Genomic DNA, 14,298 nt, shown 5'->3' on the forward strand with positions numbered 1-14,298 from the left:
TTACGAAGAACCCAAGACCAATGGTTAGACAAAACGTAACAATCAATGAATACAACTTTGAAGACGTCAAAGAATTCAAGTACCTGGGAGCGATCATAACATCTGAAAATAAATATGAAAAGGACGTGGCAGCCAGCTTCACGTCCTCAAAAATACTCTCAAGACCAGCAAAAATAAGACTGTACAAGACAATAATCCGTCCCACAATAACGTATGGAAGCGAGACATGGACTCTGAACCAGCGGGAAACGACAAAATTACTGGTACTGGAAAGAAAGATACTGTGGACTATCTATGGGCCTTGCAGAGAAGAGACAACAGGAGAATGGATAAGAAGGCACAATGATGAACTCCAGACAGTATATGGAGATGAAAACATACTACGCTACATTAAAGCAATCTGAATAAGGCGGGCCACGTACTAAGATCGAGTGACGAAAGACTCCTGAACGCCACATTCTGGGAAAGGCCCGATGGCAGAAGGTCAGTTGGTCGCACAAGAAAGAGATGGAAGGACGCAGTAGCCAGTGATCTACGCAAAATGGGAATACAGCAATGGGAAATAGCTGCTCAGGACCGACAACAATGGAGGGAAATAGTAAACGCGGCCAAGACTCAGATAGAGTTGTAGAGTCAAATGATGATGATGACTGTAGATGACAGTTGATGACAGTTGATTGGATCCCCCCGACCGCATGCGACGGGCAAAGTTACTAATAATATATATTACAAATAATAACAAAATAAATAATATAATAATAGTAAGACATACTAGTAACTAGTTACAAATAATATAATATAATAATAGTAAGACATAAGTGAATTATCCCCTTAGAGGGAGTGTGAGCCGTATGGCTAAATCTGGTAAGAAATAATAATAAAAAACAATATCTACAAAACAACAAAGTGTCATATTCTGCATAAATGATGTCTTTATCATCTATATTATTTAGGTAGTTAGTGTAGATTCTATTAAATCCTGAATATTATTTATTGCATTTCTTTTCGTAATCCTCAAAATTTATACGCGTCTTAGCGCCATCCAAAAATAACACTTCCTGCTGATCAAAAATATAATAAATTCAAATAATACCTGCCTTCGGGTTACGCCATCAAGAGCGTACATAATTTATTTTGTTCATCCCGATGATCTGTCAGCAAGAATTAGAGTGTAAACAAATTCAAAAGTCGTGATGAAACTGTTGGAGAATGTACAAGGTACGAGGGTCCTTTGATAAGAAACAAAATAAATATATAAACATGGACATATGTTTTAGGATTATGGTAAGCCGAAATAAAAAATATTAATAAATTTTTTTAAATATTTTCAAAGTTTTATTCAAAGTAAAATTAATATAAATAAAATGGACTCTTATGGCACTGACAAAAGTTGAACCTTGAAACAAATACTGAGGTCCTAAGTTAAAAAGAAAAAGGAAGTGATGGGAGGAAATAAGTTTGTATTGTTCAAAGACATCATACAGAGTAAAATAGATGGAAAACGCAGTATTGTAAGAAAGAGCATCTACTGATTAGATAAACTGAGAAAATGTTATACCTATAAATTTGTTGACCTGTTCAGAGATGCAGTCTTGAAAATAACCGTGATGATTACCAACCTCCTTAAAGGAGATGGTCGCTAAAGAAAAAAAATGGGGTAAACACTAACATCAAGAAAACAAAAAAGGCGATTAGACTAAGGTGTAGAAAAATAACAGGACAATAGACTTGTTTAAACGTACAAAAAAATAGCAGCTAATGGAAATATATTCGCCAGAATAGTGTCAAATTTCGATGAAAGACGGCACTGCAAGAAGAAGGAGAAGAAAAAAACATTATTATAACAAAAGATCTTTTGCAGATATTCCAAATGTTCAATGCTATTTAAAATATATCTTGAAAACTCATCAAAAGCATAGAAAAAAATGCTAAGGAATTCTAAAGGAACGGGATTTCGAAGATAGGAAGGAAAGATAAAAAGGAATAGGAACGAACGGATAGGTTACATGATGAGAAATCTATAAGAATATACTAAAGCAGGCCTAGCGATTAACTGCACGAAAACACAATAATAGAAGAGAAGATATAAGTATGGTTTACATTAGCGTTTACATAACTCATACAGACGTAGACAACACAGTGGAGATACAAGAAATAAATGAAGAACAAAAAGTAGAACCCATAACAACAGAAGAACTAGGAAAGGCAATTGAAAGAGTTAAATTAGGCAAAGCACCAGGCAAGGATCATATCATCCCGGAAATGATAAAATTCATGGGAATACAGGGAGTGGACAGCATGAAAGAACTAATGAATGATATTATAAAGAGAGCAGAAATACCACAGGACTGGAAGAAAGACATTATACTACCAATACACAAAAAGGGCGACAAGAGAAACTGTAATAATTACCGAGGTATTACTATATCAAGTATTCCTGGGAAGGTATTCGCAAGAATAATAGAAACAAGAATAAAAACCCAAATAGAACCAACTATGGAAGATACACAATGTGGATTCAGGAAGGACAGAAGCACGCAAGACCACATATTCACAATAAGACAAGTAAGTGAGAAAGTAATCAATAAAAATAGAGAAATACATATATGCTTTATTGATCTGGAAAAGGCGTTTGACAGAATACAAAGAAATGACGTATGGAGGACAATAAAGGAAAGAGGAGTTGACAGGATAACAATTGATGTAATAAAGGATATGTACAATAATAATACAAATACGGTGAGAACCAACAACGAGCAATCCGAAGAATTTACTACAAGTCAAGTCGTCAAACAGGGATGCGTGTCGAGCCCACTGCTGTTCTCAGTGGTACTGGATGAAGCAATAAAGAAAGCCAAGAGAAGAATGAGAAAAGTAACATTAGGATACTGGCAAATGAAACAGACTTAACTATCAGAGCTTCTATTTGCAGACGACATGGTTTTGATAGCAGAAAAGAGAGAAGACCTACAGAACAACCTTGAAATCCTCGAAGAAGAACTGTTAAACATAAATATGAAAATAAATACAGAGAAAACAAAAACAATGATAATTTCAAATAAGAGAAAGACACACGCAATACAATTAAACGGAAAACAACAACAAGTGGAACATTTTAAATACCTAGGAGTAATAATTGAATCAAACGGTAAACCAGACATGGAAATAAATGAGAGAATGGGACGAACAAGAAGCTTATTTAACACTATGAAAATAACATTTTTGGGGAAAAAAGAAATACCGGAGAAGGTAAAAACGGTAGTCGTTAAATCAGTAGTTAGACCTACAATCATGTATAATAGCGAGTAATGGACATTGACTGGGAGACAAAAATCTCAAGTCAATGCTATGGAAATGACGTTCCTGAGGAAAATACCAACAATCCGACAAAACCTAAAACTAGAACCAATAAACGAAAAAATAGTAGAGGGGCAACTAAGATTGGTTCGGGCACGTGTGTAGAATGTCGAATGAAAGATTAACAAAACGAGTGTTTGAAACGAGAGTGCAAGGGAAAAACAAACGAGGAAGACCAAGAGTTAGGTGGGTAGATGAAATCAGAAAAGAAGTTGAGAAAAAAGGATTGACGTGGGAAAGTGCACGAAATCTAACACAAGACCGAAAAGAATGGAGACAACAGTGCAAAACTTAACTTCACCAGCCTTACACCTAACGGTAGAAAGGCTTAGGACTAAGTAAGTAAGTAGTAAGTACATTAGCGAAAAAATTGACTTAAGAAAATATGTATATTCAGACTAATAAGAAAAATACAAAAAACATTGGAACATGAAACGTGAGGACGCTGCTGTAAACAGGAAAGAGGAAGAACTAGCGACACAGTTAAAACAACATTGCAGGAATTCAGGTAACCAGATGAGGGGGATATGGAAAAATCAAAAAGGAAAATTATACAGTATGGTATGCAGGCGAAGAAAAACAGGGATATGGAGGAACGGTATTTATGGTGATAGGGAAAATGAGACATAAAGTTATGGAATTTACACCCATACATGAAAGAATATAATACATAAAAGTACCCAGCAAACCAAACAAGTTGTCCATAATATATGTCTATGCACACTCAGAAAACAGTGATGACTTGATAAAACAATAGTTCTATGAAACACCAGAAGAAAACGCCGAGAAAATCCCGGAAGAAGATATACTAATCATTATAGGAGATTTCAACGCTCAAATAGGAAAACAAATTGCTTCAGAGAGGTTGCAGGTGGAAAATCAATGCATAACACAACAAACAATAACGAAGAAAGATTATGTAATTTAGCAGCGGCATTAAACATGAACATAAGTAGCACGAGACATAAACGCAAAACATACACTAAATAACATGAATGAGACCAGGACGTCTGGAAGGAAATCTAATAGACTATGTACTGAGTATAAAGATATACTGACAATCGTTAAATGACGTTAGATCTTACAGAGGGACATCGATTCGGACCATATACTAGTGATTACAAAATGTAAAATATAAACAACGAAGAATGAAAGACGAAAAACACAGAGAAGATGAGACGTAGATAAATTGAAAGAGACAGAAGTAAAAAAGAAGATTTGTAAAAAAAGTAAATGCAGAGATGCAGTTCAAAGATTAAGAAATGGTGAAACAGTTGAGAAAAAGTCAAACAAGGAATAAACAAAGCAGTAGAGAATGTGGTTGGTAAAATGCAAAATGAAGGAGGAAATAATTGATTTAACGATGAATTCAAATTAACAGTTGAAGAAAATAATAAAACAAGAATAAAATGGTTAAGCACAAGCAAAGAAGAGGAACGAGAAAAATATTAAATAGAAAGATTAAAGGCAAAAGTCAAAGAAATTGAATAAATCGAAAAAAAAATCAAAAAGTAGAAGAAATTTTTAATGAGACTAAATTGGAAAATAAAACACACAACTCAAAACCATTCTTCCAATACTTAAAACTAGGTAACCGAAAAAGCGACAGAACAAAATAAAGAAGAAGAAGAATTGACTTATACAGGAAAGATAAAATATGCAAACTAAAAAAGGGGGAAAATAGCGGGAGAAGACGGAATATGTACAGAACTTATAAAATACGCTGCGGAGGCAGTATACAGAAAGTTTTATGAACTGATACAGAATATAAGGAGTAAAGAAATAATGCCCGAAAATGAAAGAAGGGAATTATAGTGACAATCTCAAAACAACAAGACCATAGAATATATGTGAAAACTACCGAACAATTAATTTACTGAATGTAACATATATAAAGAAATGACTGGTTTACTTAGAGACAAAACTAACAATATACAGAGAACAAAGCATTACTAGTACGGTTTCAGAAAAGGAAGATCCACAATAGATGCAATACATACGCTAAAACAAGTGATAGAGAAAACATACGAGTACGACGGAGAAACACATATACTTTTCCTAGACTTTAAACAGGTGTTTGACAAACTAAACAGAAGAACAATGATCCAAGACTTACCAAGAGAGTAGAATACCAAATAAAATTATAAGAATAATAGAAATGACAATGCGAGATTCACAAGCAACAATAGACACCGGAAGAGGAAGAACAGAAATAATAAAAATAAAATATGGAGTAAGACAAGAAGATGCGCTCTCAACGGTACTTCTTATTCTGTCACTAGACAAGATCATCAAAAAGATGTCAAACGCAGGAACTATAAACAAGAATGCAGTACAAATAATAGGATATGCAGACGATATAACCATAGTAGCAACAGACAAAATAGGCAGTAAAGAAAACGTTTCAAAAAAACTGAGAGGACTGAAAATAAAAAAAAAATAAAACAAAATACATGAACTTACGCAAGAAAAAGATATGAGTTTTCATAACATCTAAAAAACCCTACACATTGTTTTTTGAACTGATGATGCTTTTAAAAATAAAAGCGAAACGTATTCGAATAGATCAATAAAGTAGTTGACGACTTTCATTTGCCAATTATTGACCGATTAAACTTCTGCTATTCAACCATTGAATATATTTTAAATATATATATATATATATATATATATATATATATATATATATATATATATATATATAAATATATATATATATATATATATATATGTATATATATATATTTATATATATATATATATTTATATATATATATTTATATATATATATATATATATATATTTATATATATATATATATATTTATATATATATATATATATATATATATATATATATATATATATATATATATATATATATATATATATATATATATGAAAATTACTGAGTTCTCGGGAACAACCGCGTTGAGAATTTAAAACTCGACGTTTCGGCACCCATTTTGGAGCCATTATCAAGAGTGATACGGTTCGGTTCGAGTTCGGGGTCTCAATCTGTCTACTCCCCTCACTCGAGACGTACCAGTATCGTGTTCTATATTGCAAGAACTGTCTCTCGGCACTGAGGTCTCAATCTGCCTACTCCTCAGTGTCGAGTGACAACCGGTCTTACCCTGTGTCTTCTTAACATGCCATACACCAAACTGCGTAGACGACTATCTCATTACTAGAATTCTGTTCTTGGCGGCGTGACACAGCTCGCCTGTATTGTGTATTCCTGTCCATTCTTTAATATTCCTTAACCAGGATAATTGTTTGCGGCCGGCTCCTCTCCTACCTTCGATCTTCCCTTGTAGGATCTTACGTGTGTCTTATGTGTTTTCAAGCTGTTAGGCCGTTTTTCGATTTCGATAGCTTTACGAATGATTCTCGCTTTTAAGGAGCGGATGGGAGCGATGGTTTTTGCTTTTTCGAAATCTATTTTGTGGTCTGTCTGAATATGATGTTGGGCTAGGGCTGAAGTGGTATCGGAATGTTTGACTGATAGAGAATGTTCGTAAATACGGTTATGGATTCGTCGGTTTGTCTGTCCTACGTATGTACGTGGGCAACTGGAACAAGGTATCTCGTAGACACCATGGTCTTCATTGGGGATTTGGTCTTTTACGGATCTGACGAGATTGGACAATTTGGAGTGAGTGGTGAAGATGGTTTTGATATTAAGAGGGATAAGAGTTCTACTTGATCTTTACCATGGGGCCAAATGACAAAGGTGTCATCAATGCCCAGTCACATCATCACTCCGCCCAACTTAATTCAGTCATCAACACTCTTATTTCCCGTTCCATAAGACTTAGCGACAACAATCACAGGTCATCCGAAATCAATTCAATAAGACAAACACTCCTACAAAACGGCTACCACAAAACCCAAATCAATAGAAGCATTCAAAAACTTCTAAACCCCATTCCATCCAAAAAAGAAACCTTGCCGCCGGATCAACCCAAAATCTTTTTACCTTTCATTAAAGGTGTCACTGACAAGATCAGTAGAACTCTTATCCCTCTTAATATCAAAACCATCTTCACCACTCACTCCATATTGTCTAATCTCGTCAGATCCGTAAAAGACCAAATCCCCAATGAAGACCATGGTGTCTACGAGATACCTTGTTCCAGTTGCCCACGCACATACGTAGGACAGACAAACCGACGAATCCATAACCGTATTAACGAACATTCTCTATCAGTCAAATATTCCGATACCACTTCAGCCCTAGCCCAACATAATATTCAGACAGGCCACAAAATAGATTTCGAAAAAGCAAAAACCATCGCTCCCATCCGCTCCTTAAAAGCGAGAATCATTCGTGAAGCTATCGAAATCGAAAAACGGCCTAACAGCTTGAAAACACGCGCGATGACGCGAAACGATTGCCGGCAACATGGCGACCCCTGCTTCAGCGACCTCCCGCCCACACCGCTCAGGCCACGTCAGTTCAGACCACGTCAGCGCATACCGTTCCCGCGCATACAGCGAGTATAAAAGCAGCCACACAGGGTAAGATCCTACAAGGGAAGATCGAATGTAGGGGAGGAGCCGGCCGCAAACAATTATCCTGGTTAAGGAATATTAAAGAATGGACAGGAATACACAATACAGGCGAGCTGTGTCACGCCGCCAAGAACAGAATTCTAGTAATGAGATAGTCGTCTACGCAGTTTGGTGTATGGCATGTTAAGAAGACACAGGGTAAGACCGGTTGTCACTCGACACTGAGGAGTAGGCAGATTGAGACCTCAGTGCCGAGAGACAGTTCTTGCAATATAGAACACGATACTGGTACGTCTCGAGTGAGGGGAGTAGACAGATTGAGACCCCGAACTCGAACCGAACCGTATCACTCTTGATAATGGCTCCAAAATGGGTGCCGAAACGTCGAGTTTTTAATTCTCAACGCGGTTCTTCCCGAGAACTCAGTAATTTTCATTTATCTGACCTCGGAAACTTATCCGAACATATATATATATATATATATATATATATATATATATATATATATATATATATATATATATATATATATATATATATATATAGGAGAGAGTATAAATGAAAAAAGTTAAGTGTGAAAAGGCAATAAAAACTGTAATATCCTTGAACTATACATACCATACAATCCTTGTATATTCCGGCCTAATAATTTTCGTAGAAAAGTATCCACTAATTGTAGTTCACATATACATTTATATAACTGATGTCAGGTAATATCGACTCACGACGTTGATGAACATCTGTTATAATTTTAAATACCTCCGTACATGGTAGTTTGAACTTTTTAAGCGCCATAAAAAATGCCCACCTTACACCTCAAGGCAGTAAAAACATCATAATATGCATTGTAGAAAATGTAAAAATTCTAATCTTATATTACTCCATCTGTCCAGCAATATCTGATCGATATTGATTTTTTTCCTACTAAGAAATAATAATTGTAATGGAAATTGTATTTAAACATAAAAATTTTTATGTATAAGTAATTCTCAAAATTAATCTAGTACAAAAACATAAAATAAAAGTGTTTTTATTAAAAATTAATTACAAATATACTTTCTTCGGACGTATTTAACAATTTTGAATTGAATTAATTATATTTTGGACATATTGAAATATTGCTGCAAAGATCCTACTACCGAATGATTCGGTTACCGAACTGTTTATCTTGACATTCGCCTATACGAATCAACAGCACACTTTGCTTTAATTGTAAGGAATGATCTACACGAATCTTTACGAATAAATACATTGTATAATGAGGTACGACCCAGATCATGAGAATGATTCCATTAAGATATATCAAGAATAAAATGTACGTAATAATGCCAAGTGACATTTACATTGATGGCTTCAGAGATAATATACGTACATTATACAAAATATTCACCTCCAGTTTTCGATAAAGTTATTAGAGGCGAGTTATTTAAGATTATGTTTGTGCCAGTATATTATGGAGAACATTTGCTAGGCTAACTCCAACGACACGGAACACTGGAGAATAGGACTATCCTTTTTTTTAAGTGTTTGTATTTCACTACCAATTTTATCAATACTTACTTTCCATGTTCGGCACACCAACAACTTAAATCCTATATTTTCAATGGTTAGCCACATATATATGACCCTATCAATCTCTGAGCTGCCACAGCTGTATCAACAGCGTAAATAAATTGGTTGGTTTGTTGATTTATGGGTTGATTGTTGGTGTATATGTTGTATAGAATCGGCGGGAGGACACTTCCCTGTGGGAGACCATTTTTTTTTTAAAAAATTTTTTTCAATAAAATCCTTTATAAAAAGGTATATAATATTTTTTTATATACCTTTTTATAAAGGATTTTATTGAAATTTTTTTTTTAATATATGGTATACAGCCAACTACAGGAACTTAGTTTCCTTGTGGATTTTAATTTGACGGTATGGTCAACTTGGCTCCTCAGTACATGCGCTTAGCCACTAAAAGATGCACTTTGAAGCTGGATATTTGGTTCATCTCCCAATGTATAAATAACCAGGTCTTCCCTACTTTTTGTAAGATAAAAACTCCAGGAAATGTTCCAGTCAACCTAAAGAACACCTTCCAACGGAAAATTCTGAAAAAGGAGATTTTTTTTATATCCCTTTTTATAAAGGATTTTATTAAAAAAATTTTTTTTAATATATGGTATACAGCCAACTACAGGAACTTAGTTTCCTTGTGGATTTTTTTTGGTCTTACCAACTGTCCCTACACTGGATTATTAAGTAGAAGCGTCTGATTTTATCATTCTTATGAGTCGGAAAACAGTTTTGTATGTAGAGTTTTGCTAGCAGCCGTTAATGTTTAACTGTGTCGTTGGCTCCAGTTAGGTCTATGAACGCTACATTTGTTATTTCTTTCCGTTCACAATATTCTTCAATGTGTTGGGTAAGGTTAAGTGTTTGGATGCAGCAGGACTTTCCAGGTCTAAACCCTTCATATCGTTCTTTTCGGAATCCGGACACCGGATCCTTCTCTGATTTTAAGAGGGCTATCACTTTGACTTTCCTCCAGATTTTGGAAATTTGTAATGTACAGATGCACCAATTCATCATTTTTACAAGCCACTCCATAATTATTCGTCCATATCTCTTAATTTTTTCTGTTCTTATTTCGTCCAAACCAGTCGTTTTATTATCTTTCATTTGGTGGATTTTTATCTTCTACAGACAAAAAGTCATTTACCTATGACATCCCTTCTTTCGTCGATATTTCGTTGGACTCTCAACTTGTTCTTCCTTGATGTAGACCTACCGTTTGTCAGGAGACGGCAGGCTATCTGATCAGGTGTGACTTTTGTCAGGTTGTGTGGGTGCCATGGCGAAGGAATCGTTGCCAAGATTCCGAATCAATCTTCAAGTGCGTCTACTATTTTGTTTATGTCCAGACTTGTCATCCGTTTGCACCAAATCATGTCCCTTCTGTTAACGTATATCACATGTAGCACGTATTACCTATCCTGTTTTGGTGCTTTCAAAAAACGACCATCCTCATACAGCTTCTCATATCTTTTAAGAAGAGGTTTAGATTCTTCATGTATGTATTCGTTTCGGCAACATCTAGAAATACGCTTTCGTGATATTTGTTTTACGATTTGTACAAAGATTGTATGGCCCAGAACACGGTTTCAGGTGGGAAACTTCTTGATTCATGTCTTCAGAGATATTTCCCATTTGCTTTTTTGAAGTTGAACTGTCTCTTGAAAGGAACAATTTCGTATCTGATTGCAACGTTAGAAAGGCAAGTTATTAGTCTGTATTGTGTTTTTGGCAGGGGACTCCCAACGATCTTTGTCACCTGATATCTATGCCTATTACTAGAGTTGCTAAAACATAATGTCTTGGTTGTAACCTATGCGTCATCTTGCGCTATTGAAAGACGCAGGATGTTTTGGGTCATAAATAAGTTTTAAGTTCATGCTTTTCGCCCATTTTTCTAGTTCTTCGCCATTGGAATCCGTCTTGTTATAATGCCACGCGACACTGTGTAGTTAAGGTCATGAATGCATTGAAGTCATGATTTGAATTTTATAGGCTATAAATGAAAGTTCTTCGAAAGAAAAGTCAGCGTTTTGCGGTTTGTAGATGGAAGTTACCGTGCAGGAGTTTAACTCCACAGTCAGGATCTCAATGTCATCAAGGTTTGTTAAAGATGTGGAGGCTACGTCGATATTTGATCTGAAGAAGACTGCGCTACCACACCGATGATATGGTCTCTTTAATATCAGCTTCATACTCCCAATCTTTGTAGTATCTCGATGGGTTTCTTGAACTAGCACGACATCAACACCGTGGTCTCAGTACAAATTAGATCTAATAGGCTTTCAATATTAATTCAAGTAGTAATTAAGTATGGCCTTAATAAATACCGTTTTAATTTCGTTTGAATCTGTGTTAGTGCACCGGTGTTGAAAGAATGAGCCGACATTATTCGTTTCCAGGGGACGTCCGATTGTTTCCACTAGTGATCATAATCTTCGTGGAGGCACCTTTCATTATTCTATATATATATATATATATATATATATATATATATATATATATATATATATATATATATATATATATGTATATTGATTTATAGTATCAGCAATCGGTCAGGAAATAAAACTCTATTTGTTCAGTCTCAATATTTCAATATATATCATATATATATATATATATATATATATATATATATATATATATGTATATATATATATATACGATATATATCATATATATATATATATGTTTTGTCACTATTTTTCCGGGTTTGACTCCGCGTTGTAAAATGCTGGTTTTCTTGAAAACCATTGTTTTGGCGACGTTTCGGCAAGGTCTCACTTGCCATTCTCAAGCCTGGTGGATCTACTTCTCGTCGTTACTCGGTTAGTACTGGTCGAGTAACGACGAGAAGTAGATCCACCAGGCTTGAGAATGGCAAGTGAGACCTTGCCGAAACGTCGCCAAAACAATGGTTTTCAAGAAAACCAGCATTTTACAACGCGGAGTCAAACCCGGAAAAATAGTGACAACACATATAGCTCCCGCGGAAACCTCAAAACAAACATTTAGTAACTTCATTAATAGTGTTAAAGTTCCGAATAACTATATAAGTACTAATTAGTTTAGATGTTGTGTCACTATTTACCACTAGATGCTATTCATCAACAGCATCAAAAATAACTGGAACAGCATCTCTCTGCATACCAAAATCAGTTTAGATGATTTCTTAAGAATTTTAACATTCATTTTTGACTCTAACATTTTTTTGTTTAATGGTAATTTTTTTAAACAAATTTTTGGCACTCCAACGGGCAGCAAAATATCCCCCATACTATGTAACTTTGTATTGGATGAACTTATAAGAACATGTAAGGAAAAGATACCTTTTCACATACCTTTTATCAAACGATATGTAGATGATTTGATCTTATCGGTCCCTGAAAACAAAGTAACTGATGTTCTAAACACTTTTAACGCCCAGTGTGAACACTTAAAGTTTACGGTTGAGAGAGAAGCTGATAATATGATCCCGTTTTTAGACATGCTTATACATCGTGGCAGTGATGGCATGCTAAGGACGGAGTGGTATCGTAAACCTTGTTTTAGCAACCGTTTCATAAACTTTTATTCTCAACATCCATCTAAGATGAAAACAAATTTGGTTTTGGCCCTTAAAACTAGGGTTATCAACTTATCACACATCGAGTTCAGGGACAAGGGACTAAAAAAGTTGAGATCTATACTACAAGAGAACTCCTATCCTACAGGGCTTTTGAATAAACTCATTTTTGGTTCTCCTTTTCCTTTGCAATTTTCTGACAACCAAAATTTTCATAATAATGAGGTGAATGAGGTCCGACAACTGACACAGACATTGACACAGAACACATCAGAGCTACCACAATCTAAAATAACGTATGGTTGCCTACCCTATATTCCAGTTCTCACACCTAAGCTATTGAACATTTTCAAAAATGTTAGTGGCTTAAAAATTGCAACTAAGAATGTGAAAACGGTATCTAAGTTGTACACAAAGACAAAGGATCCTTTCACAATACAGGAGTCATCGAATGTTGTTTATTCTATACCGTGTGCCAACTGTAAAAACGTGTATATCGGAGAATCATCTCGTAATTTTCACAATAGAGTAATATCACATCGCAGCGACATAAAAACCAAAAAGATAAACGCATGTGCGCTCAGAGAACATGCATTAACTTTAAAACATGAATTTAATTTCGAAGATTCCTGTAATCTGGCAAAAATAAAATAAAGATTTACTTTTACATATACACACCGTAATACACCTGCATACAAAACATGTTGCATACTATCAAGACAGGTTTAATATACTACTTCCATTAATATAATAGCAAGAACTCCTAATTACTTTTTAATCACACTATTTTTGTTTTTTTTTATCTGTTCTCTATGGATTAGTCAAAACACACCATGAAAAGATGTCACTAACAAAATTTTAACTTTTCAACTAAATTTTAAAATGTATATTGTCCATTATTTTAAATGTTATATTTTATATGTGTATTATATTTTATATAAAACTAAACTTCAAACGCTGAATTCAGAAATAAAACTCCGAGACTTAATATCAACGCAGAATGTGAGTATCTACTGCTCCGATAAAAATGGAGTGTCTATTTTAAAAATAAATTCGAAATATTTTTAAGAAATGAAATTGAATTTGACGACAAATTTAGTATGTTACATTAATTGTAACAGTGGTTTTTTGTTGAATTGTTGTTTTATATTGCTAACTTGTAAATTGGGGTTGAGCCCTTTTGTGTCGTAGTCGCTTAGAATATTTACTTCAGACAAGTACGTTTAGTTATTTTTTTAAGTTACGTTGAATTTACCAGTATTGACCTACCAACAAATCATTTACTCCTCAACATTT

The 14,298-nt window shown here is 34.6% G+C and overlaps 1 protein-coding gene across 1 annotated transcript in view; it reads left to right on the forward strand.

Annotated features, from left to right (window-relative positions):
- Nucleotides 1-14,298, forward strand: part of LOC140450324 (uncharacterized) — a 205,740-nt gene that overhangs the window by 50,186 nt on the left and 141,256 nt on the right. The gene's annotated exons all lie outside the window — the stretch shown is intronic.

Source organism: Diabrotica undecimpunctata, chromosome 9, assembly GCF_040954645.1.
Source record: "Diabrotica undecimpunctata isolate CICGRU chromosome 9, icDiaUnde3, whole genome shotgun sequence".
Taxonomy (NCBI): domain Eukaryota; kingdom Metazoa; phylum Arthropoda; class Insecta; order Coleoptera; family Chrysomelidae; genus Diabrotica; species Diabrotica undecimpunctata.